This window comes from Pristiophorus japonicus, chromosome 1 (genome assembly GCF_044704955.1).
Source record: "Pristiophorus japonicus isolate sPriJap1 chromosome 1, sPriJap1.hap1, whole genome shotgun sequence".
Lineage (NCBI taxonomy): Eukaryota > Metazoa > Chordata > Chondrichthyes > Pristiophoridae > Pristiophorus > Pristiophorus japonicus.
Genome location: NC_091977.1, coordinates 84,553,486 through 84,577,186, shown reverse-complemented (window position 1 = coordinate 84,577,186; position 23,701 = coordinate 84,553,486). Strand labels below are relative to the sequence as shown.

Here is a 23,701-nt window from a genome sequence, read left to right as displayed (position 1 = left end):
CTCTCCACAGGTGCTGCTTGATCTGCTGAGTGTTTCCAGCATTTTCTGTATTAGTACATATAAAGGGGCTGACTGTTGTAAAGAAATCAAGAGATGGGGAGAGACTTATATGTGCACACAAAAAGATTGTTTACTGCATTTCGAAAGGATTTATCTTCAAATTTTGGTATCTATGCTCCCCAGGGAAAGGACCGCCTACAGTTGCCAGAAGGCACACGAGAATAGTCCAGGAATGGTTCTACCTCATAATTTCTTTCCCTTAACCTGTGCTACATAGTCTGAGCTCAGATCGGCAGGTCATAGCCACGTGAATGAGATTGTAAATTCATTGGTGTGGGAAGATGAGTCTTGTCCCTCAAACTGTCTGTGATACCACACAAGAAGTTTAGTGAATAGCACTTTTGTAAAGCTTTATATGATTTCTTTGCATTAGTACAGCAAATATTATTTTGATCATTGAGGTGCGGGATATTGGTGTCTGGGAACACACTCCATTTTGGGCATCCAGCAGCACACAGTCCAGGTTAGGTATAGAATCATAGATGCAGGCTCAATCTCCCTTTGCTTTGCTCCAACAATGTACTTTGGCCCCAATCTCAGAAGAGCACCCTCTACTGCAATTTTTGACAATTTTTCATTTGCCACACCAGCCATCCTGTGGTCTCTGAGAGAGATTGGTAAATTAGTGCTGAATTTAGGCTGGTTTTGTACTCTGGGTTCATGCCCATTGGGAAGTGGATTCAGACTGTCCAAAAACATTGCAGCCAGCATATAGAGAAAATTCATCTCATTGCTGTTAGCTGTATATGAAGTTAAGTCCCAGAAATGAAGATTGGTGTCTAACCGATTACATTATCCACTTCGCTAAAGTTAGCATAGTAGGTTAGACACTGAACCTTGGTATCTTGCGGGAAAGAAATGAGGGAATACCCTACTTCAAGGTTTAATTTAGCCTCTTTCACATTCTCCTTCCTTGAGGGTGCTCAGTATTCCCCAGACAACAGCACGCTGCATCCTAATGGCCATTCGTCATGTGTGAGCACAGATAATGTATCATTGTAGACGATTCAACTATGTGGGGCATCACAGCCGGGCCCAATCTTATCTTCACTCATGCCCACTTCCCAGCAGGAGTCACTTGATAGTAATTAAGAGCAGGAAACCCGGGGTGCCATTGTAGCTTCTGCCTGAGCTGCAATCAGTTAAATCCAAGACTTAAAATGATATAACTCTGGATATCCAAAGATATTTTTTGCAACACCAGGATAGAAGGTGCGGAGAATATAATTATAAGGTAAAGAGACAGAAACCAAATTTAATTTGAGGACTAACTTTTCATGCCTCAGCTCATTGGCATATGGAATAGACTAGTACAGTGATACTGACTCAAGTTGAAGGACTCATAAGGGATATGGATCGATGAATGAGTCAGCAAAGAGCAAAAGAATGAGCGTTTCACTTTGGAAAATTTTAAACAATTTCTTAAATTGGCTTGAAACAACCTGAATGACAGAAAGAGATAGATGGGCCAAATCGCCTATTATTGGTGATGTTTACTTTATTGAATGGATATTTATACAGTCGGCAATACCATACAATTCATCCTGAGCCAAGCTGCAACCAAATAAGACTTTAATATGAAAACAAATTTCTTACCGAACAACTATTAATGACCAAGGCTGCGTTTATCTTATCACTTTTATTTTCAAAGAGGTTTTGAGTTGCGTTGACACGGAAGTGGCGGTTTAATTCGAGATTGAGGTCAGTGTTCTCGCGCACCAGTTGGGCTTTGCACCAGGTGTAATGTAACTCCAGCTCAGGGCAAAGCCATATTCAGAAAGTGCCCAGGTGGACTATTGCAATGTCTAGGAAATTTACAAACTAACTGTTGACTTTAATGTTCCGAGAGAAACAATTCTACCACCAGCTCTCTTGCAGCATTACAAATTAACCACCAGGGAGTACAGCTTGGTGCGTACCTTCCCGTACACACATACGGAGCCCCATTATCATTGAGCTCAGTGAAAGGTGTCACTGTATAACTCGGCCATTCAGCCCAGAAACTGGTATTGTCGCATAACTATAGCTTCTGAAGCTTTACGGCAGATTTTTAAAATTTCATAAAATAAGAAAATCACTAAAAACCCACATCATTTTATAACATATACTATCACATGAATGTCTTTGATAATTCAGTATTTTTATATAAATATAAAAAATTAAAGCTGAGAAAAGGCAATTTAGTACATTGGAATTAAGCTAATATTTTAACTTGCCCAGCCTACCATTTAACTGAATTTGAATTTCCCTTAATGTCTTTAACTACATTGTTTTGTTTCACGGATTATTCCAAACTTCTAGTACCCTTTGAGTAAAAAAAAATATTTTAAATTTGCTTTTTACTCGTTTGAATTTACATCTCCAGGTCCATTTGGCCTGACCTACTTCGAAGTAATATTTTGGGATCACCATTTAATATTTTATAGGTCTCAGTGAGGTTTCCCCTGGGCCTTCTATTCAAGCTTCTCTAATTTACCCTCCATACCTTGTCCTCTTTTACAGTTGATATAATTCTTGTTGCTTTTCTGCACACTATGATTTTCACTATTCTTTAGTGTAACAGAAGTCCCGGCTGTGTTAAACCACAGCGTCGCCATACACCACACTCCCATCCAAAAGTGGTTCTGAGAGTTGGAGCTTCCGAGTTGCAACAGCAATTATTTAGCTTTCTGCTGCCCAGTTAGGGCAGACACTGAACTGTGGGTACATGAGCACATGTTGGCAGGAAACAGCAGTTGTGCCACAAGCTCAAAGGGGCGGATTTTCCTCTGTTCCACTTGGATGTAACTGGTCATCCGGACAGAGTGCGCAGAGAAAAGCCGGGTCGGGAGGATTGTATGCCTGCAATGGGGCTGCTTGATTTTCCTGTGAAATCAGACGGGCTCTGTTATGGATATGCGGTCCTCCTTACACAATTTTTCTCTGCTTCACCCAAGAGCAACAGGGGAAGATTTGCTCCAGATTTACTTCATCAGGTTGGTGGCAATGCACACTCAGATTTTCTGATGAGATGCTCACCATGGCACTCAGTATTAGTTCCGAATATCTGCTGTTCCCCCAGAAAAGGCTCGGTTTCGTGTGTGTCATTTGCCTAACACCCAACTACTGACTATACTCCCTAGAACAGGGAGTAAACGGGTGTCTTTGAGGGTTGAGTTCCAAGATGACAGGCCTGGTGATGGGAAATTGGACCTAGTGTGATCCCTTTTAGCAGTGGTATGACAGGGAATGCTGCTAATGAGTGACCAACTAGCCTGACTAATTGATGGAATCTGGAGAGGCAGACTTGTCACTGAGGGCTGAAATTGTTCCCCCTCAGATCCATGAAACTCTATGAATCAATTGAGGAACCGTTTGGTTGTAGCTAGACAAGTAGTGGGGAAGCTTAATGGTGCTGTATGCTGATAAACTAGTTGGTTAAATTTATGCTGTACTCTGCACACTTGGACTCCGTAAACCATGGCTCTTGCTAACGTACACTTAAAAAGTCAAGGCTTAGAAAATAAGGTGTATCCTTACCGGGTACAATCCATATTGGGGAAACTGAAATTCTACTTGCGTGAATTTTTCAGTAGTTTGATTGTGTAATATGGTAGTTGGTTTCTCTGTATGTCAGACAATCTGATTGACCAAAGAAAACCGATGTAAACCCTATGGACTTGCTTTCTTTACAGCATTTTCAGAAAGTTTCTTGGGGAAATTAAAGCAATTGCTATTTTGGCTTATATTTTCTGAATATGTAATGGGAGAGGGGGCTGTCCGCTTGTGTGCTTTTATATAATAAAGTTGATTTAAAAAATATATATTTTTGACAAAATGCTTTACATTGGGAGGAAAGTAAAATTAACCTGCTGCACTCTTGTGGAGAAGACAATTTATGGACGACTTTCAAGAACGGATAATTGTCAGCAGAAAAAAGGCTATTATTTCAATAATCCAAGAACAAATTAACAAAAAAACACTTGCATTATCTTAATTATATAGGGTTAGAAATTGCGTAACATCCCGTTTGGAGCGCTAACTTTTCAGGGAATGCAAAAGTATCGGTGGGTGAAAAACTTCCGGTTCAGCACTTCCCTTGGAGCGGTAAAGTGAGTGAGCGGGGCACAATGTTCTGTGCAGCGCTGCCGTCTTTGCATAGAAGCATAGAAAATAGGTGCAGGAGTAGTTCATTCGGCCCTTCGAGCCTGCACCACCATTCAATAAGATCATGGCTGATCATTCACCTCAGTACCCCTTTCCTGCTTTCTCTCCGTACTCCTTGATCCCTTTAGCCATACGGGCCATATCCAACTCCCTCTTGAATATATCTAACAAACTGTCATCAACAACTCTCTGTGGTAGAGAATTCCACAAGCTAACAATTCTCTGAGTGAAGAAGTTCCTCCTCATCTCGGGCTTAAGGCTTATCCCTTATCCTTAGACTGTGACCCCTGGTTCTGGACTTCCCCAACATCGGGAACATTCTTCCTGCATCTAACCTGTCCAGTCCCGTCAGAATTTTATATGTTTCTATGAGATCCCCTCTCATTCTTCTAAACTCCAGTGAATACAGGCCCAGTCAATCCAGTCTTTCTTCATATGTCAGTCCTGCCATCCCGGGAATCAGTCTGGCGAACCTTCGCTGCACTCCCTCAATAGCAAGAACATCCTTCATTAGATTAGGAGACCAAAACTGAACACAGTATTCCAGGTGTGGCCCCACTAATGCCCTGTACAACTGCAGTAAGACCTCCCTGCTCCTATACTCAAATCCCCTAGCTATGAAGGCCAACATACCATTTGCATTCTTCACCGCCTGTTCTTATTGAAATAATGGCCTTTTTTCTGCTGCTGTTCAGTTGCTGTTCACTAAAATCACAATAACGTTGCAGCTCTATGTTTGGAGGATATAAAAACTGCACAAAGGCAACATTTATTTTTATATTTTAAAATAGCTAAAAAAAAGTTAATGCAACTGAAGAAAAACTGAAATTGACCATTATTTCACTTTGATTTTTGAAAAACTGGCATTTAAATGTAATTTTCAAATCAAGTGTTGAAATTTGAATGGCACAGAAAAGACACCTTTACAAGAAAGCTTGAACAGAACACACAAGTGACTATTTAATCGAAAATGTAAGGAACAGGAACACTTGCTGTTCCTAATGAACAGGACATGCCTGCTTGAAAAACTGGAAATGAAATTCAGGTTCCTTCCCTCGCTTAAAGGGAAGTGCCAATGATAGGTTAAATAAATCTTCTTGCTGTCTGTGTTGGGCCACGGCACCTGCACTACGTGCATAGCAGCCCGATGCACTCTGAGATTGCAGGGCTGAGGAATCACAGGGGCAAAAGAAATCAGGAGACACCAGAATGTGGAGATAAATAAATTTTGCCCTACCCGACCACCACTGTCTTTAAATATCACTCCCCAAGCGGGAGTGACAATGCCTCCTGCAGCCGCCGTTGTTGACTCCCGGCGATGCTGCAGGGGGGCCGGAACGAATATTACATCCAAGGCGTTAATGGAGTGCATCTCACTGGATGACGCCATGATCTACGGGGCGCAAGAGAGCGAGGCGGTAAATATTAGCGCCAACACAAAACCTACCAGGGAAGTTCGCAGCCCTCAGTAATTTTTCCGCATCCCGTCGGTAAACCCTTAGTGCCCTGTTACCTTCTCCCGCAGGCACTAACGGGAGGCGAAAACCAGGATAATTTCTCCCCCTTTGACTCTTGCATTAACCAGTGATTACTGTTCCATTATAAATTTGATGAGTATATTAATGATTAAAAACATTTAAAACTTTGAAGAATTATAATTTATTTTTGGTACATCGGTAAAATTCAGTACAGCACAGTCTGAGGCACTTCCCTGCAAGAGAGACAGCACGGGATGTTCCCTAATGTAATGTTCTTGACGGGTTCACTGTACCCAATGTACAAGGGACGGTACTTGTCGTGGTAATCAAAGTCAGTTAGGAGGAAGGTTCCAGAGCTTACAATAAATTATGAAATGTGTTCATCACAGCTCAAACTTATTGGGGACTCATAGGGCATAAAGTGGAGCCATTGGTTTTCATCACCGCTACCAACTCTGTACCCATTCCAACAATCCCATCCCCTTCTTTGGCCACAGTCTCATGCTGAACCGGACTGTTTTCAACCTCGCGTCCTATGCAACTCTATTCTGAACTTAGACCCAATTGCTCTATCACAAATATCGTTTACTTTCACTTCCGTACTTTTGCCCTCCTCTGCCCCTACCTCAGCCCAGCTGCTAATGAAACCATATTCCACTCCTTCGTTTCCTCCAGACATAACTATTTCAATGCTCTTCTACCATCTTCCATCCTCCAATTCCCGGAAATCTCAGCTCATCCAAAACACTACTACCCATATCCTATCCCGCACCAAGACCTGCTCACCCATCATCCCTGTTGTTGCTGATCTACATTGTCTGACAACACATAGATTTTTATTTAAATTCTCATCCTTGTGTTCCAATGCCTCCATGGCCTCCTGATCTCTGTGACCTCCACCAGCCCTATAATCCTCCAAGATTTCTGCGCTCTTCCAATTCTGGCCCCTTGCACATCCCTGATTTTCACTGCTCCACCATTGGTGGCCTTGTCGTCAGCTGCCGAGGCTGGAATTCTCTCCCTAAACCTCTCCGCCTCGCTCTCCTCCTTTGTCGCTCCTTCAAACCTACCTCTTTGACCAAGCACCATCTTAATATCTCTTTATGTAGCTTGGTGTGGAATTTTATCTGTTAACGCTACTGTGAAGTGCCTTGGGAAGTTTTGGCAACATTAAAGGCGCTATATAAATGCAAGTTGTCCTCATCCTCGTGTTCAAATCCCTTCATGACCTCGCCCTTCCCTTTCTCAATAACTTTCTCCAACCGATAAACCCCCCTGCCCATTCTGCGGCCCAGCCTTCTTTGCCCCAGCATTGCCTTCAGCCGCCTAGCCCCCATTCTCTGGAATTCCCTCCTTGAACTCCTTTTCTCCATTTCCCTTTCTTCCTTTAAGACTCTCCTTAAAATCTACCTCTTTGACCAAACTTTTGGTCAGCCTCCTAGTATCTCCTTTGGTGCAGGGTCAATATTTGCTGTGACTAAGCACCTTCAGACGTTCTACGTTAAAGGCACTGTACAAATGCAAGTTGTTACAGCACAATTTTGAAAAAAAGGAGTTGCATTGAAAGCTGCACACCACATTTCAGCAACATGTAAATTATATGCGGAATGAAACCTTAGCTGAATTTCGTTTCCAGTTTTTAAAGCAGGCATGTCCTGTTCATTAGGAACATTTTCGATTAAATAGTCACTTGCGTGTTCTGTTCAAGCTTTCCTGTAAAGGTGTCTTTTCTGTGCCATTCAAATTTCAACACTTGATTTGAAAATTAAATTTAAATGCCAGTTTCTCAAAAATCAAAATGAAATAATGGACAATTTCAGTTTTTCCCCAGTTGTACTATAAGCTATTTTAAAATATAAAAATAAATGTTGCCTTTGCGTAGTTTTTATATCCTCCAAATATAGAGCTGCAATTTTATTGTGATTTCAGTGAACTCCAGATTTTACATTCCAAGAAAGAAAAGTCAGTTTAAACAGACTGGCAATGTGGCTGGTTGATTTTGAACCTGCATATAAGAAGAAAAAGAACTTGGGGTTTATATGACACCTTATCACATACTCAGGATGTCCAAAACATTTTATAACTAGTGGGTCACTTTTGAGATGTAGTCACCGTCCTTTTTGTAGACAAATGGCAGAAGCCGATTTATTCAGCGCAAAGTCCCACAAACAGGATGTATTTTAAATGTTCTTGGATATCAGATTCATTTTCACAGCTTGCGCTGGTGGGATTTGAACTCATGATCTCTGGCTTGCTAGCCTAGCATCCTAACTACTAGACTACTATGAGGGAGTGATCAATTAATCTTTTTTTTTTGGCAGTGTTAGTTGTAACAGCAACATTGTAGGTTTTTATTAAATCAAGTCAGTCAAAAATATATAAAATGTTAAAAGTAATTAATTTTCGTGACTGACTTTGGTACCAATGGAAAATGGAAATTGCCAGCTGCAGTTGTAGGTTCATGATTTTATTTTAGTTAATGTTACAGAAACACAATATATGGCAGCATTTCTTATGCAAAGAGTCATGAGGGTAAACTCTGCACTATTTCAGTCCTGACACAGCTTTGATGGTTGAGAGCGCAGGTTGTGAAATCAGATACAGAGGTCTGCGTATCTGATTATTTGTGCTCAAGGTTTGGTGCGATTTAAAAAACAAGGCTGCGTTGCTATCCAGTGCGAGCATCATTAAGTCCGATGCAAGCGCAATGTAAATGGTCCCATGCTGAATTTGATGCATTTCGAGATACCACCTTTGGTGCTCCTCACCCACAAAAACTGCTGCATGACTGTTTTGGATGACTTGACCACTGGGAGTTGGTTTAATGCTTACTTTATTATCCCTCATTGTTTTTACTCACAATTTGCTGTTAAGGGTTTATTTAAAAAAATCTATTTACAATATTCACTCCATCCCCATTCATTCGAAAAATAAAAGGAGAACTAATTATGAGATCCTTTTAGGTGTTCGAAGCTGTACCAGCATGCAAGATATTGATACTTGCCTGGAATTTCGTTCATCTGCCACTTCGGCCACAAAGAGCCGTTTACGCTGTTTCTCCGAGTTTCCAACTATTTGCTCCCAAAATTACGGCGATGTCAGAGAACCACCATACCAAATCTACCCCATTGTGCTTTTGCACAGTAACACTGAAATGTTTTAAAAAGTTGTCCATAATTTACGTGTTTTGGATTCTCCTCGCTACTGGTGCCAATCAGTATAATTGTATCTTTGTAATGGATTAAGATTAACAGGAGCAAACGACAGCACCCCCCAAAACATTGACCTCTACCACCTAGAAGGACAAGGGCAGCAAGGTGCATGGGAACACCACCACCTCCAAGTTCCCCACCATCCTGACGGAGATATATCGCCATTCTTTCATCGTCCTAGGTAAAAATCCTGGAACTCCCTCCCGAACAGCACTTTGGGAGCACTTTCACCACAAGGATTGCAGCGGTTCAAGAAGGCGGTTCACCACCATCACCTTCTCTAATGCAATTAGGGATGGGCAATAAATGCTGGCTTTGCCAGCGACGCCCACATCCCCTGAATGAATAACAAAAATAAAGTAGTATGTATGTGGTGTATTTTCATTTAGACTTTTGTAGCTTATAATTTAAGGTTTGCACTCTCTACTTATAATGCAGCAATTCCAGAAATGCTTTTATACTGTAGTGTTGATCATGTGTTAACATTTTGGGCAAAATGTTACTAGTTTTACAGCATTGCAGCGGCAACACTATCAGTAATATGATTTACTGACACAAGCTCCAGTGCACGATAATCAAAGTGTAAAGATGGTATTTCTGCTCCTTGCAACCAACTAACCATGCTTCTGTGCAAGGCGCCCGTAGTGCAGAGGCTCATGTATGTTATACACATGAGTTGAGCTCGCAATTATCTGGTGAGCCCAGCTCCCCACGTATTTGCCAACATATGCGGAAGCTCACATCGTGTGCTCCCAGATACGCATCGACCAAAATTACAACATTGGCCTTTTTATGATCAAGACTCCTTAGGGTAATTTTGACTCTTGGCGACAGTGTAAAACATGTGATAACGGCACAGCCACCTGCAATTTTTGTTTCCATTGGCGTCAACGAGTCAAAATTACCCTCCTTGTGTAATCATTTCTTTGATTATGGCCAAATTTGTTGATTATTGCCCCAAGCAGTACAGTATCCTGACAGTTTCTGTGAGTGGTGTGAGAGTGATCATCAGGGCTGCTGGCACCACTCTTGAGTCGGTGAACACAGACTGTCACATGTACTTAAATACATACATAGAGCTCTGCTTGCTGGTCTCAAGCTCTTTAATGTCACAAGGAATTAAAAGGTGGTTTAGGATAATTGTTGATCCCGTTTTAAACTTTAAAAAATCAACTTAATGATTGCAGCAGACGCACATTACTGTTAGTGCGCCTTGAGATGTTTTACTACATTAAACTACATTACTCCTCAAATCCCCATTAAGCCTCCTATCACTTTAAATCTATGTCCCCTGATTGTTGACACCTCTGCTAAGGGGAATAGGTCCTTCCTATCAACTCCATCTAGGCCTCTCATAATTTAATACACCTCAATCAGGTCTCTTCTTAGCTACCTCTCTTCCAAAGAAAACAACCCCAGCCTATCCAATCTTTCCTCATAGCTAAAATTCTCCCGTTCATGCAACATCCTCGTAAATCCCCTCTGTACCTTCTCTAGTGCAGTCACATCTTTCCTGTAATGTGGTGACCAGAACTGCACGCAGTAACCTAGCTGTAGCCTAATTAATGTTTTATACAGTTTAAGCATAACCTCCCTGTTCTTATATTCTTTGCCTCGGCTAATAAAGGCAAGTATCCCGTATGTCTTCTTAACCACCTTATCTACCTATCCTGCTACCATCAGGGATCTGTAGACATGCACTCCAAGGTGCCTCTGTTCCTCTACACTTCTCAGTGTCCTACCATTTAGTGTGTATTCCCTTACCTTGTTAGTCCTCCCCAAATGCATTACCTCACACTTCTCTGGATTGAATTCCATTTGCTACTGTTCTCCCCACCTGACTAGTCCATTGATATCTTCCTGCAGCCTACAGTTTTCTTCTTCATTATCAAACACACAGCCAATTTTTGCATCATCTGCAAACTTCTTAATCGTACCCCCTACATTCAAGTCCAAATTATTGATATATACCACAAAAAGCAAAGGACCTAGTACTGAGCCCTGTGGAACCCCACTGGAAACAGCCTTCCAGTCACAAAAACATTCATCAGCCATTACCCTTTGTTTCCTGCCTCTGAGCCAATTTTGGATCCAACTTGCCAATTTGCCCTGGATCCCAAGGGCTTTTACTTTCGTGACCAGCCTGCCCTGTGGGACCTTGACAAAAGCTTTGCTAAAATCCATATACACTGCATCAAACGCACTACCCTCATTGGCCCTCCTTGTTATCTCCTCAAAAAATTCAATCAAGTTAGTCGGACACAACCGCCCTCGTTAGCACGCCGTGGCCTGTGGAATCGGGCAAGTAGGCATCGAACTGATTCTGCAGGTGTGAAAGTCTTCAACGCTTTTGAAATGGCACTTTTTGCACCTGCTTTCCTCAATGGCTCCTTTAACAACGATGTAAATTGCTGCAAGGTGGTCTCACTCTGGATTCCCGTACCGCTTTGCAGCGCAGCTCTTCCTTCACCTGTATATAACAGGTACTCACGAGCCTGTTGGCTGTTTGTTGATGAACTCCACCAAATAAAGCTAGGTTGAGATATTAATGAGGCTTGCATTGCAACTGCCCGTTTTGTTGAACTTTGATCATGAATCCATTGCATTTGTTTCTTTTCCACTCTCTGCTCGCTGCTGCTTTCCTTGCTATCAGCACTCCTTTGATGCATACCTCCCACAGCAGCATTCAGGTCTCCCTTCCAGCTGCAATCTGCACTGACTGTAGGCATTGCCCTGGGCCTGCCAATATCCGTCCTTCCTGGATTTGGAGGAGGAAGAGGCATTCCTGAGGAGTAGGGAGAGGCAGGTGCACTGGCACGGCATGCGGCACAGCAATTACATCATGCGACCGAGGCATGACTATCTGGGCATGTGAGAAGAGATCTCTTTACAGTCAGCGGATCAGCAGGGAGGCAGTCATTGACTTGCACTGTCTACTACAGACTGCATGCAGTACAGGGACCACCCTGCTTGTTGGGATAAAAGCCATCATCTTAATGAACTTTTATGCCACGGCTCATTTGATGCTACTTATTGGTGGTATTTCAGTTGTCAGCTGTGGCTCAGTGATAGCACTCGTGCCTCTGAGTCAGAAGGTTGTGGGTTCAATCCCCATTCCTGAGACTTGAGCCCAATACCAGCAGGTGCCGTCTTTCGGATGAGAAGTTGAACCAAGTCCCTGTCTACCCTCTGGTCAAGGTAAAAGATCCCATGGCACTATTTCAAAGAAGAACAGGGGAGCTCTCCCAGTGTCCTGGCCAAATATATCACTAAAACAAAAATTTTAATTTCTGTTTCCTACATTACAACAGTGACTGCACTTCAAAAGTACTTCATTGACTACAACATGCTTTGGGATGTCCTGAGGTTGTGAAAGACGCAATATAAATAAAGTTCTTCTTTCTATTTGTCGTCTAAGTCAGTTTCCGTACACCTGTCACTGGAGCTAGGGTACCATGTTGTAATTTTCCCAATGGGTGAGGAATCGGTGATGAGGATTTAAGATGATGACTTAAGCGAGCGAGGAAGCGGTTTGGATACATTTCTTTGCACACAAGGTTGCTGGAGTGCGGAATGCCCCAAAGTTGTGATTGAGACAGAGACCATGACATCTTTAAGTGAGAATTGAATAAATATTTGATGTAGGAAGGGATACACGACCAAGGGGAGAGAGCGGGGCAGTGGGATGAGTTTTGGATTGCTGTCGAAAAGACCCAGCACAGACCTCATGGGCCAAATGGCCTCCTTCTGTACTGTGACCTATGTTGGGTGCCAGTCAGAAGACAGAAGCCCCGATTTTAACCCTGCCTGCCCAGCGGGAACAGTGCGGGTAGGGGATTATAATGGCAGCCATTCCTCCAGCAATCCTGCCACCCCCAACCCCCCCAACTATCACCCACCATATGTGATTTTAACTCCAATGTTTTGGGGCGTGTGGAGGTTGCTCAGGCGTGTAGGGGCCTGGGAAATACTGAAATGTTGAGATACAATAATGTATTTCAGATGCCAACATGGGGTTTCCCTCCTGCCCCAGAATTTTCCTCCCCGCCCCGATTGTGCCCAGAGTTAAAATCAGAGCTAAGTTAAAGCGAATTGTTACCTTGTTGGGCTGGCATCATCATCATCATAGGCAGTCCTCGAAGTCAAGGAAGACTTGCTTCCCCTCTAAAAGTGATTTCTCAGGTGACTGAACAGTCCAACATGGGAATTACAGTCTCTGTCACAGGTGGGACAGACAGTGGTTGAAGGAAAGGGTGGGGAGTCTGGTTTGCCGCACGCTCCTTCCGCTGCCTGCGCTTGGTTTCTGCATGCTCTCAGCGACGAGACTCGAGGTGCTCAACGCCCTCCCGGATGCCCTTCCTCCACTTAGGGCGGTCTTTGGCCAGGGATTTCCAGGTGTCAGTGGGGATGTTGCACTTTATCAAGGAGGCTTGAGGGTTGGCAAGAGGTCACCAATCTCTCCCTTGTCACTTGCTTGATAGTCTCCACCCCAATTATTCGAAGGACCCGCTTCTCGTAGAGTGGCTTGAAGTGTTGCAATTTGGCTGATCCGTCACTAGTGCAGATTTTCTGCTGATGGTCCTGAGCAGCATTGTTCCTTTAAAAAGATAACATGAGGAAGCAACAGAAAGGGCACCTCAGTGAGCAGCCAACATCCCACCTGGTGTGAAAAGATGAAGAGGGATCATGCAAATGTATTTAGGAGCCAGTGAAAGGAAGCCAAGTTGGAGATGCAGTTTCAGATATTTAAGTTAGTGAAAGCTGAGGCCAGTGCGTTGCAGGCTATATAGCAGATGTGGCAACATACTGTGTGCTTGGTGCATGCATAGCACAGTCATCTCCTTGCTTTTAATGAGTACCCATTAGCATTCCCTATCTTGCCATTCTTCCTCAGTCCAGAGAACTTGTTTCTCATTTACTTTCATAAGTGATGCACTGAGAAGACAACATTCACACGATTGGTTGAACTTGCTGAACACTGGCTCTATTTGGAAGATTTCCCTCTGCTGAAACAAAAATACCGATTTCCTCAGGGCCCTTTCCTGCAATGAAACCACAAGGCTCCTCCAATCATGCTGTCCAAAGTCAGCCTCCAAAGAAAAACATGTTAGCACCCTTGAGGAATGCAGCAGTCTTCACGAGATCGTATTCTGCCGGCCCTCAGGTGCCGGGACACTCCCTGTGTATGGGAAGACATGTCGGGAGAATATTTAAATTGTTCTAATTAGGTGTTTCTGTGTAATTGGCCATCCATGATGCCAGCATGAGTGTCTGGGCTGCTCTAACTGCGCTGAAGGGTTGAAAATAAAGCTTAAGAGCTGCACAGGAGCTAAACAAAATGTATTCATAGAAATTCATAGGATCTCATAGAAACATATAACATTCTGACGGGACTGGACAGGTTAGATGCAGGAAGAATGTTCCCGATGTTGGGGAAGTCCAGAACCAGGGGTCACAGTCTAAGGATAAGGGGTAAGTCATTTAGGACCGAGATGAGGAGAATCTTCTTCACTCAGAATTGTGAACCTGTGGAATTCTCTATCACAGAAAGTTGTTGAGGCCAGTTCGTTAGATATATTCAAAAGGGAGTTAGATGTGGCCCTTACAGCTAAAGGGATCAAGGGGTATGGAGAGAAAGCAGGAATGGGGTATTGAAGTTGCATGATCAGCCATGATCATATTGAATGGTGGTGCCGGCTCGAAGGGCCGAATGGCCAGCTCCTGCACCTACTTTCTATGGGCCCAAGTTTCCACACGATAAACAACGGGCGCCCCTCCGGGCTGGGCGCCCGTTTTTCACGGCGAAAACGGCGCCGGAAAAAAAACGCGCGATTCTGGAGCGCCCTGCAGCTCCATGTCTGCTTGGTGCGGCGCCCAGGAGGGCGGAGCCTACACTCGCGCCGATTTTGTAAGTGGGAGGGGGCGGGTACCATTTAAATTAGTTTTTTTCCTGCCGGCAATGCTGCGCGTGTGCGTTGGAGCGTTCGCGCACGCGCAGTGTGAAGGAAACATTGGCACTCGGCCATTTTTGTAGTTCTTTTTAGCTGTTTAATTTTTGAACATTTTTTAATAAAAGCACATTGCCATCAGCACATCAGCACTGAGGCTTCTTGCAGCAGTGAGAAGGGTGCAGGAAGCCTCAGAAAGTTGAGGCAGCCGTCATCGTCCCCCCCCCCGCGGGAACGAACGGCTGCCTCAACTTGTGAGGCTTCCTGCAGCATTCTCCCTGGCTGAAGCACTTTCACACAGGTAGGAAGATGGTTTATTTAATCTTTTCTTTGCTTATAAATTTTTATTCAGGTTGGGTTCATTTGTATAAGTATAAATAAGGATTTATTATAGAATTTAATGACTTCCCTTCCCCCCCACCTCGTTCCCGACGCCTAATTTGTAACCTGCGCCTGATTTTTTAATGTGTAGACAAGGTTTTTTCAGTTCTACAAAAATCTTCACTTGCTCCATTCTAAGTTAGTTTGGAGTACGTTTTCACTGTGGAAACTTTGAAATCAGGCGTCAGTGGCCGGACACGCCCCCTTTTGAAGAAAAAGTTCTGTTCCAAAGTGAAACTATTCTAACTGACTAGAACTGTAGAAAAAAAAATGTGGAGAATTGCGATTTCTAAGATAGTCCGTTCTCCACCAGTTGCTCCTAAAAATCAGGCGCAAATCATGTGGAAATTTGGGCCCTTTGTTTCTATTCATAACAATTGCAAATATCAGAGTAAAAATAGTTTTTTGGAAGCACAGCTACTTGTTGGGTTGAAGGGTGCATTCCTGTTCCTCCTGGCTCCACAGGAAACTGACATTTTTGGTGGCAACTATTGCTTAGGTCACAGTGGGCGCTGAAGAATCCTCGGGCCCAGTGCCTGCTCCGCTCCGCACTGCCCAATTGCAGGTGAGGAGGGAACATTAGGCTAAGAGTTGTTACATCCAACTCCTTGCCAATTCCAGCTGCTTCTGGGATTTTTTCCACTGGAATTGACAGTGGACATGTTCAAATAAGGCAGTAATGACAGAGTGATGTGTTGCTTTCTATCCGTATAGCTTCAACAACGTTAGACACCAGTCATCACTCCATTGTACAGGTGTCCAGTGTACCGATGGCCTGTAGAACAGATTTTACACTTTAAAGGACCAATGTAATCACTTTGAGAAACGATTGCTGTGGTCTCCTATAGCAGCAGGTTTTGCCGCATTCCTTGGAAGCTTCAACTGATTTATCTTCTCTTAGACAGACTGGCCTTTTTAAGGCGCTGCAGGCCCCCAGACTCCTGCAGAGGGCCCTTTTCCCTCTCCCACGGCGGTGGGCTCCCAGGGCAAGTGACATCCTCGAAATTTTAACCAATTGATCCAATTTGGCAAATCTGCTGGGTTCAGTGCTATCATGGCACCTGTCAGTGCCTCTTTAAGAATAGAAGTCCCAATTACCTCATGCTTCTCACTCGCCAACCTTCCTGCCTTGTGCACCCATTGGCTGTTGATCTCATCAACCTCCTACCTGTCTCACCACCCTTCCCCTGAGCAACAATCGCTGCCCCTCTGCAATTCCCTCCAGAATATCTACGCACTTGCAAGCAAGGTCCTTGCAGTCTATTACTTACTGACAATCCTGTCTTTGTCTGAAATTTGGCTCAAGGGTGGTGAATAATCTTGTCCATTACTGAAGCCGCCTTGTCTTCCCACTACTTACCTTCCCCAAACCTCACAGTAGCATGGCACCCTTATCACCAAGTTATGCTTCGCCTTCTTTCCCCGACTCCACGAGCACTTTCTCCTTCAATCACCTTTTTTCTACCTGACCTGAGTATTTCCAGCATTTTCTGTCTTCTCAGGGGCCTTCCTTTACCATCCGAGGCCTTGAAAGTGTCTGGCAGCACTCCCTGCACACTTAAAAACTTTTAACATGTATTGCATCAGGTCACTACTTCAATAAAATAAAAAATATCCATTCCAAAAGCTTAAATGCAAACCTGAAAGATGTGTGTCCCTTTAAGAAGTGCTGACAACATCTCTGTCAGTCTGCTGCACGCTCGCTTTTCAAAGCGAACGTGGGACCCAGCGCTAAACTCAACGCTAATGTTGAAATTTGCAGATGTGGCATCACCCTCTCTTCATTTACATCTCCAGGACCAACTTTGCTATTGGCAACGCTAAATCCCTCACCAAAATGGTGGCTTTGTGTCCCGCGCCAAAGAAGGGCACTGGATTGGCGACCGGCATTTTTCACCAGGATTGAGGCACAAATGGATGACGGTAAATAATGCAATTTCTAGGCCCTTGTTTTCTGCCCTGAGTTTCTCTGCAAAATCCCAGCTCTACTTCTCCACTACCTTTCTGCTTGTCCAACACCCAGGCTTGGATGAACTGTTAATTTCCTCCAGTTGAACATTGGAAAGTTCCAGTTGAAGCCATTATCTTTGGCTCCCCCTAGCACAAATTCCATGCCCGTCCTGCTCCTCTCGGCCCACAAGGGTTGCTCCCCAAGGCTGTGCCTGCCTCGCTACAGCTACCAGGAATCCCGAGCCCTGGGATCCCCGGCCAGCCGCAGTAAAACCGGGTTTTTAGATTTTTACAACTTTCACTCCCCCGCCTCCAACCCACCCGTTTCTTCATGTGGAAATTGCCCCCTATCTGTCTCTCAGTCTCTGACCTCTTTATCCCCTCTCTTTGTCCCGGCATCATCAGTCCTGTTTTCAGCTGCCTAGGCTGCTCTCTGAACCTTTCAGACTCTCCACCTCTCTCTACTTTTAAGACCGCCCCCTCCCCCCCCCCCCCCATTAAAAACAGCCTCTTTGAAGTCATCCACTCCGTCTTTGGCCGATGTCCATTTTTTTCTCTGTAAAACACCAAAGGACGTTTTTCTACATTAATGGTATTCTATAAATGTAAGTTACTGTTTACCATGGGTAGATGGAAGACGCACCACACCATATCTCCATGTACGACTATGTCAATTAAAGAAGCAGCATTTGAAACAGATCATTGCAAAATATGTTGTGGATACCAAAACAGGACAAACGTTTAGGGATAAATGTTGTAAGACTCCCTATCACTGGCAGGGCTTATTGGAAAATCACCGATACACAGCCTGCAGTTTTCGGATCAGTCTCTCAGTGTGTGTAACGACTCTCGGGTTTTGCAGGGTCCTGGCAAATTTGGCCCTTGATATTTGGAAATTGCATGCCTTTGGGCAGCATTGTGGCACAACAAGTTACCTTACAATGCGGTTTCTGTCCTGGAGAGAATTCTACGATCTCAGCTGGGAGCCATGCACTCGGGGAACGCGGGTCGGCGAATCGGGGCTACAGTGCTGTAGCCCTATCTAACCTATCTTCCCTGCTGAGTCATGGAATCAGGAGTTACCCTGAAGATGTCTTTCTGTTCTTTTGACCGAGGAATTGTGCATAAAGTGGGAAACCTAAAAAGAATGAAAAATGTAATTATGTTTGTACTTGTCTTATTTTGAAATGTGCTATCCTGTTGACTAGTTTTTTTTTCATGGTATATAAAGTAAATGCAAACCTCAAATTTAATTATTGTTTTAAAATTTTAACAGCTAAAGAAACTTGTATTAAAGCCTAGTTTTCAAAAGTTTGGAATCCTAAATCTGAATTTAGATTTTATTCTTAAACTGCACGCTCCACTCTTTTCATCAGAAGTTGTTCTATGGATTGTGTTTAAAGTTAAACAGATAATTTGAGGAATGTGATTCATCTGTCTCTGGCTGTGCAACTCCTGGGGAAATTGGTTCCCAACTGCAGCTGGTGCAACTGTACAATTGCAACCTGCTTAAGTTAAATACATGCAAAACAGCAGCTCCGACAGGGTAGGAGGAATGTTAATTTACTCGCGATTTAATATTTTACTTTGTGCTTTTTATTTATCAGATTGTTGACAGTAAAACAGTAATGCCAGTGACTCTTTCACCAACCTTGCCAAATTGAAGTGCACAGGTCCTTGAAACGAGCTGTACTTGTTCACAGTCTGAAGAAAGACAGAAACATCTGGCCTAATGTGGTTATTGCGGTTGTGATGTCATAAGGAATCCATTTGAGTTTACTTCTGGTTATGAGTCTATGAAATCAAATTACACCATAGGCCAATTGAAGTGATACGTAGAGAAATGGATTGGAGTATGAACATCCAGGTTGGCAGGTAAAAATACCAAATATTTATATTAATAAACAACGAGGCATACAGCAGAACCTTCAATTATCCATATTCCCGATTATCTGCCAGAAATCTTCTCCGAACATAGACTTGCCCAAGATGCTGCCTCATTGTACAGACTACTGATGTTTCTTTTGTTACTTGTATTTCACGATTTTTGGTGACTAAAACGACATAACTACCAGAAATTTATAGAAACATAGAAATAGAAATAGTCCATCCAGCCCCTCGAACATTGTTCCACCATTCAGTTAGATTGCGGTTCATCTGTATCTCAACTCCATTTACCCGCCGTTGCTCTATATCCTCTGACTGGAGCGAGTTCCAGATTTCCACTACCCTTTGTGGAAAAAGTGCTTCCTGATTTCATTCCTGCATGGCCCAGTTTTAATTTTAAGACTATACCCTCTTGTTCGCGGGATTCCCCCAAATTAGCTGGAATAACTTTTAACGGAAACCCCAGGTAAACGAGGTTTGTGTTAAAGTTACGGCAATGGATCAGGAGAACCCTGGAGGGAATTCCCGGCGAATGTTCCTTTTGTTAGTGGGATTGTACTCCCATGCTTAGGGTATTGATGAACCATATGTACACGATCAAATTTTGGGCCTCCCAATTATCAACCAATTTCCATTATACATCAATAGGGGCCCTTCCATCAGGGCAGATAATACATTCATATTTTTCATATCTCTGATAGTTAAAGTTAAACATGTTTTGAATGACTCGGGTCCAATTATATTTTGTAAATTTAAGATAATTTGTTTTTTGTAATTATGCAGAAAAATCATAGTTGATTTTTAACTAAACACCAGAAATCCACCTGTACTACAAAATCCTTTTCAAATATCAGATGAGTTATCAAAATTTAATATATAATTAAACAACACATTCTGGAACTGCTTTTTGCATGTCATTCTGCTGCGCTGGCTTGGTTGCCGTGAAGTAAAAACAGAAAATGCTGGGTACACTCAGGTCAGACAGAATCTGTGGAGAGAGAAACAGTTAACGTTTCAGGTCGATGACCTTCTCTAGAAGCTGCCTTGTTTATAGATTTCACAGCATAAAACAGGTTTTCATACAGAAGCTTCCATACGTGCAGTTTTTAAGTTGTGGTTTATGGCGATGTATCTCGTTGCCGCGCCTTCTCCAATGACTGTGTGCAAAACCGCGTCGCCAGCCTGTATGGGCAGAAGGAGAATGCTCAGCTTCCAGCATCCAGAAAACACGATGGGCCTGAAATTCCGGCCTCGCTGGGTCTGTACGGAATCGGATCCAGCGAGGCCCCTCGAAAGCCGGTTTTTGGCGCCAGATATGCATGCGCTGAAAACCAACTTTTCCGATCTGTCAAGTTCTGGCTTGACAGATGCCCGCAGCCAGGACATTCGCATGGACGAGATTGGGCTATTTACCCATCTCTTGCCCAGCGAATGTCCTTAAAAGTCTTGCGCCTGGTAAAAGCAGGCGCATAGCCTACTTTTACCAGTGTAAGAGTTTTATAACATACAAAAATTAAAATTAAAAACACATTTTTATGTTAAAAACCCTGTCCACTAAGCTAAGATTATTTTAAACCCTAATTACAACACTTAAAAAAAAATCCCAAAAATATATATTTCTTTCTAACACATTTAATTAACTTTAATTTAACTTAATATAAATATATGAGGCGTATTTTTTATTTGTGTTTGGGGATGGGGGGGATGTTCTCATTCATAACGAGAACTTGTACTTACAGAGTTCCCATTGTTATCAATGAGAATACTGTACCTTCATTGGTTGTCCAGTGGCTCCAGCTTCTCCCTCCGCATCTCCAAGACGTGAACGCGCTCCGATGCGCAGGAAGAGGGGGGCCTCCGACCGGAATCACTGGAGGGCGCAGGAGCAAAAGGTAGGTGCGGATCTTTTTTCCTATTTCCAGGCGCGCGCCCGCGGGAAGTCCAGAACCAGGATTTCAGGCCCGATACCGTTTACGAGCTTGGCTTCCATTTACGTTCCTGTTGGGAGCAGTGTTGCCTCCAGAGACGCCTGAGGGAATCGCCTATTGTGATGGAGCGAGGGGCCTCTGCCTTTAATTTGCTGACTTGGCAATGGTGTTAGGGCTGCTATTGGTAAAGGTGCTAAGAAATAACTTCTGTTGTTACTTCGTTTTTCTTCTGAGATCTTAAAACTTTATTTGAGGTGCTCCTTTTATTTGTCATATCTGCATCTAAAATACACAACATTTAATTACATTAATTAGTGTAGGTAACATGAAGTTGATGATGTCATTGAACAGGCCTCAAATTGGCTGAATATCTTACAGACTCAAGAAGAGTGAAGACATAATAAAATATAGCAGTATCCATACAAGACTGAAGCAGCCAGCCAAGTGCCAAGATGGTCTTTTCCTGCAGTCTTTTCACCCTTGTAGTTTTGTGGGAGAAACAAATTGTTCCTTCAGTTCTGATTGTGTGTTCAGGGGATGACATGACACCAGCGTGATTCAAGGCTATTTGCAACCTTCTGGGGAATCATGAACAAACCTAACTAACAATGCTATCAGAGCAGCGATAGAGTGGAACAGGGAGTGACAGGTTTTTGGCTAACAAAGAATTAAGACAATGTGACAAATGCAGATTTAATTTTAATATAATACAGTGGTACTAAAACGTTTATTGTCCTTTCTTATTGGAAGAGACAAAGAGCAGGTCAAATATCTCCAGAGGAGTTTACGTGCAAAGTTATAGATTGATTATGACTCGTGCAGTTTATTTAGATAAGGAATATTTAATGTTATGTTTCTTGCACCATTTATGCAAATAAAATAATTTATTTAAATGTTTCATTAGGAACAAAAGCACTTGTATACTTTTCTTAATTATACTGTGTACTTATTTTCAGTCTGAAAAGATCATAAACCGTGATATTTACAATCTATCAAGGCATGTCATTGTCCCAGTAAATTTGTCGGGAAAGTATTTGCCCCGTTTGTAAATACGTAACAAGATAACCTCCGTGCAAAGCCCGTTTGGTTACCATGGGGTAGAGCAACTCAAACGCTATCAGTCGGGCCAGGATCTTGGCTAGTGTTTTGTAGTCAGTGTTGAGTAGGGATAGGGGCCTCAAGGTGGGGTCTCTGCATTTTTTTTGTATACTGGTGTGTTTGAGGATATCATAGAATAGTATAGCACAGAAGGAGGCCATTCGGCCCATCGAGTCTGCGCCGGCTCTTTCAAAAGTGTCTGGAAAAGTGCTTGCTTTCTTCACATGATGGAAAAGTTTCAATAGAAATGGTGTCTGTTTAGGACTAGGGTCTTGTCGGATTTGTCTTGATCGCCATTGGGTCCCAGATCAGAAACGTTCCACTTCTGCTTGGATCGCCTTGGCTGGGATTGGCAAAGTGTCAAAATATTTCTTGTGGGGTGGTCTGGGATTCTCAGATGTATAGTGAAACACAAACTCTGCAAATTCTTTGTTGCTGTAAGGGGTGAAGAATTCGAGATCATTTTGCCCTCTGCTTACATATTTGACTGTTCTGTCTGATCTTAGCGTGTAAGTGTTGACTTTTCTCGGTTTGTCGCACTTGTTGTATTTGGCCTATGTGGTGTGCTGGATGAGTTTTCTGGCCCTGCTGTTAATGGGTTGTTGAATTCACCTCTGGTCTGGAGGAGAGCCTGCCCCTTTCTCTTTGATTTGTGTCTTTTGTGCCTGCTTTTTTTGCTCCACTACTTTGTTCCAGTTCTCTCTGGGTCTGCAGTCCTTTGTAACTACTGGTGGAAAAGGCAATGATATGGCCACCTTAGGACTGCCTTGATACTTCTCATACACTCCTCTGGGAAATAAGCAGCATATCTATTCTCCTATCCGCAGCGACTGAGTTGTGCCCACAAGGAGGCCATGCTCTCTGGGCCACCAAGCAGTGCTGGATTTAGGCATCAGTGTCGAGGGTGAGGTGATAGATTGCTGAGTACACTGATGCATGGTCAAAGATGGCTATCGGCCTGATCTGGCAGCTTTTGACTAAAGGCAGCTGTGTCTGCTTCAGAAAAAAGTAAATCATCTGGGGTATGTTTAGTGTGGGTTTCAGCAAAAGATGAATCCCTTCCCTGTGCATCGTGGTATATCTACCAAGCCTAGGTCGGCGTCATTGTTTTTGGTCGCTGCCACAAATTCCGTTCCCTAGCCACTGGCTCTAGCCCTCTCCCCAACTCCTTTCTGCGGCTAAACCAGACTGTTCGCAACCTTGGTGTCATATTTGACTCTGAAATGAGCTTTCAACCACATATCCGCAGCATAAATAAGACGGCCTGTTTCCACCTCCGTAACATCGCCCGTTTCCGCCCTTGCCTCAGCTCATCCGCTGCTGAAGTTCTCATCCATGCCTTTGTTACCTCTAGACTTGACTATTCCTACACACTCCTGGCTGGCATCCCACATTCTACCCTCCGTACACTAGAGGTGATCCAAAACTCGGCTGCCCGTGCCCTAACTCGGACCATGTCCTGCTCGTTCATCACCCCTGTGCTCGCTACATTGGTTTCTGGTTGAGCAACACCTTGATTTCAAAATTCTCATCCTTATTTTCAAATCTCTCCATGGCCTCGTCCCTCCCTATCTCTGTAATCTCCTCCAGCCCCAAACCCCCCGAGATGTCTG

At 43.4% G+C, this 23,701-nt stretch overlaps 1 protein-coding gene across 3 annotated transcripts in view; it reads left to right on the top strand.

Moving 5' to 3' along the window:
• The window catches only part of dmrt1 (doublesex and mab-3 related transcription factor 1), a 184,698-nt gene that overhangs the window by 26,060 nt on the left and 134,937 nt on the right, over positions 1–23,701 (top strand). The window lies entirely within an intron of this gene.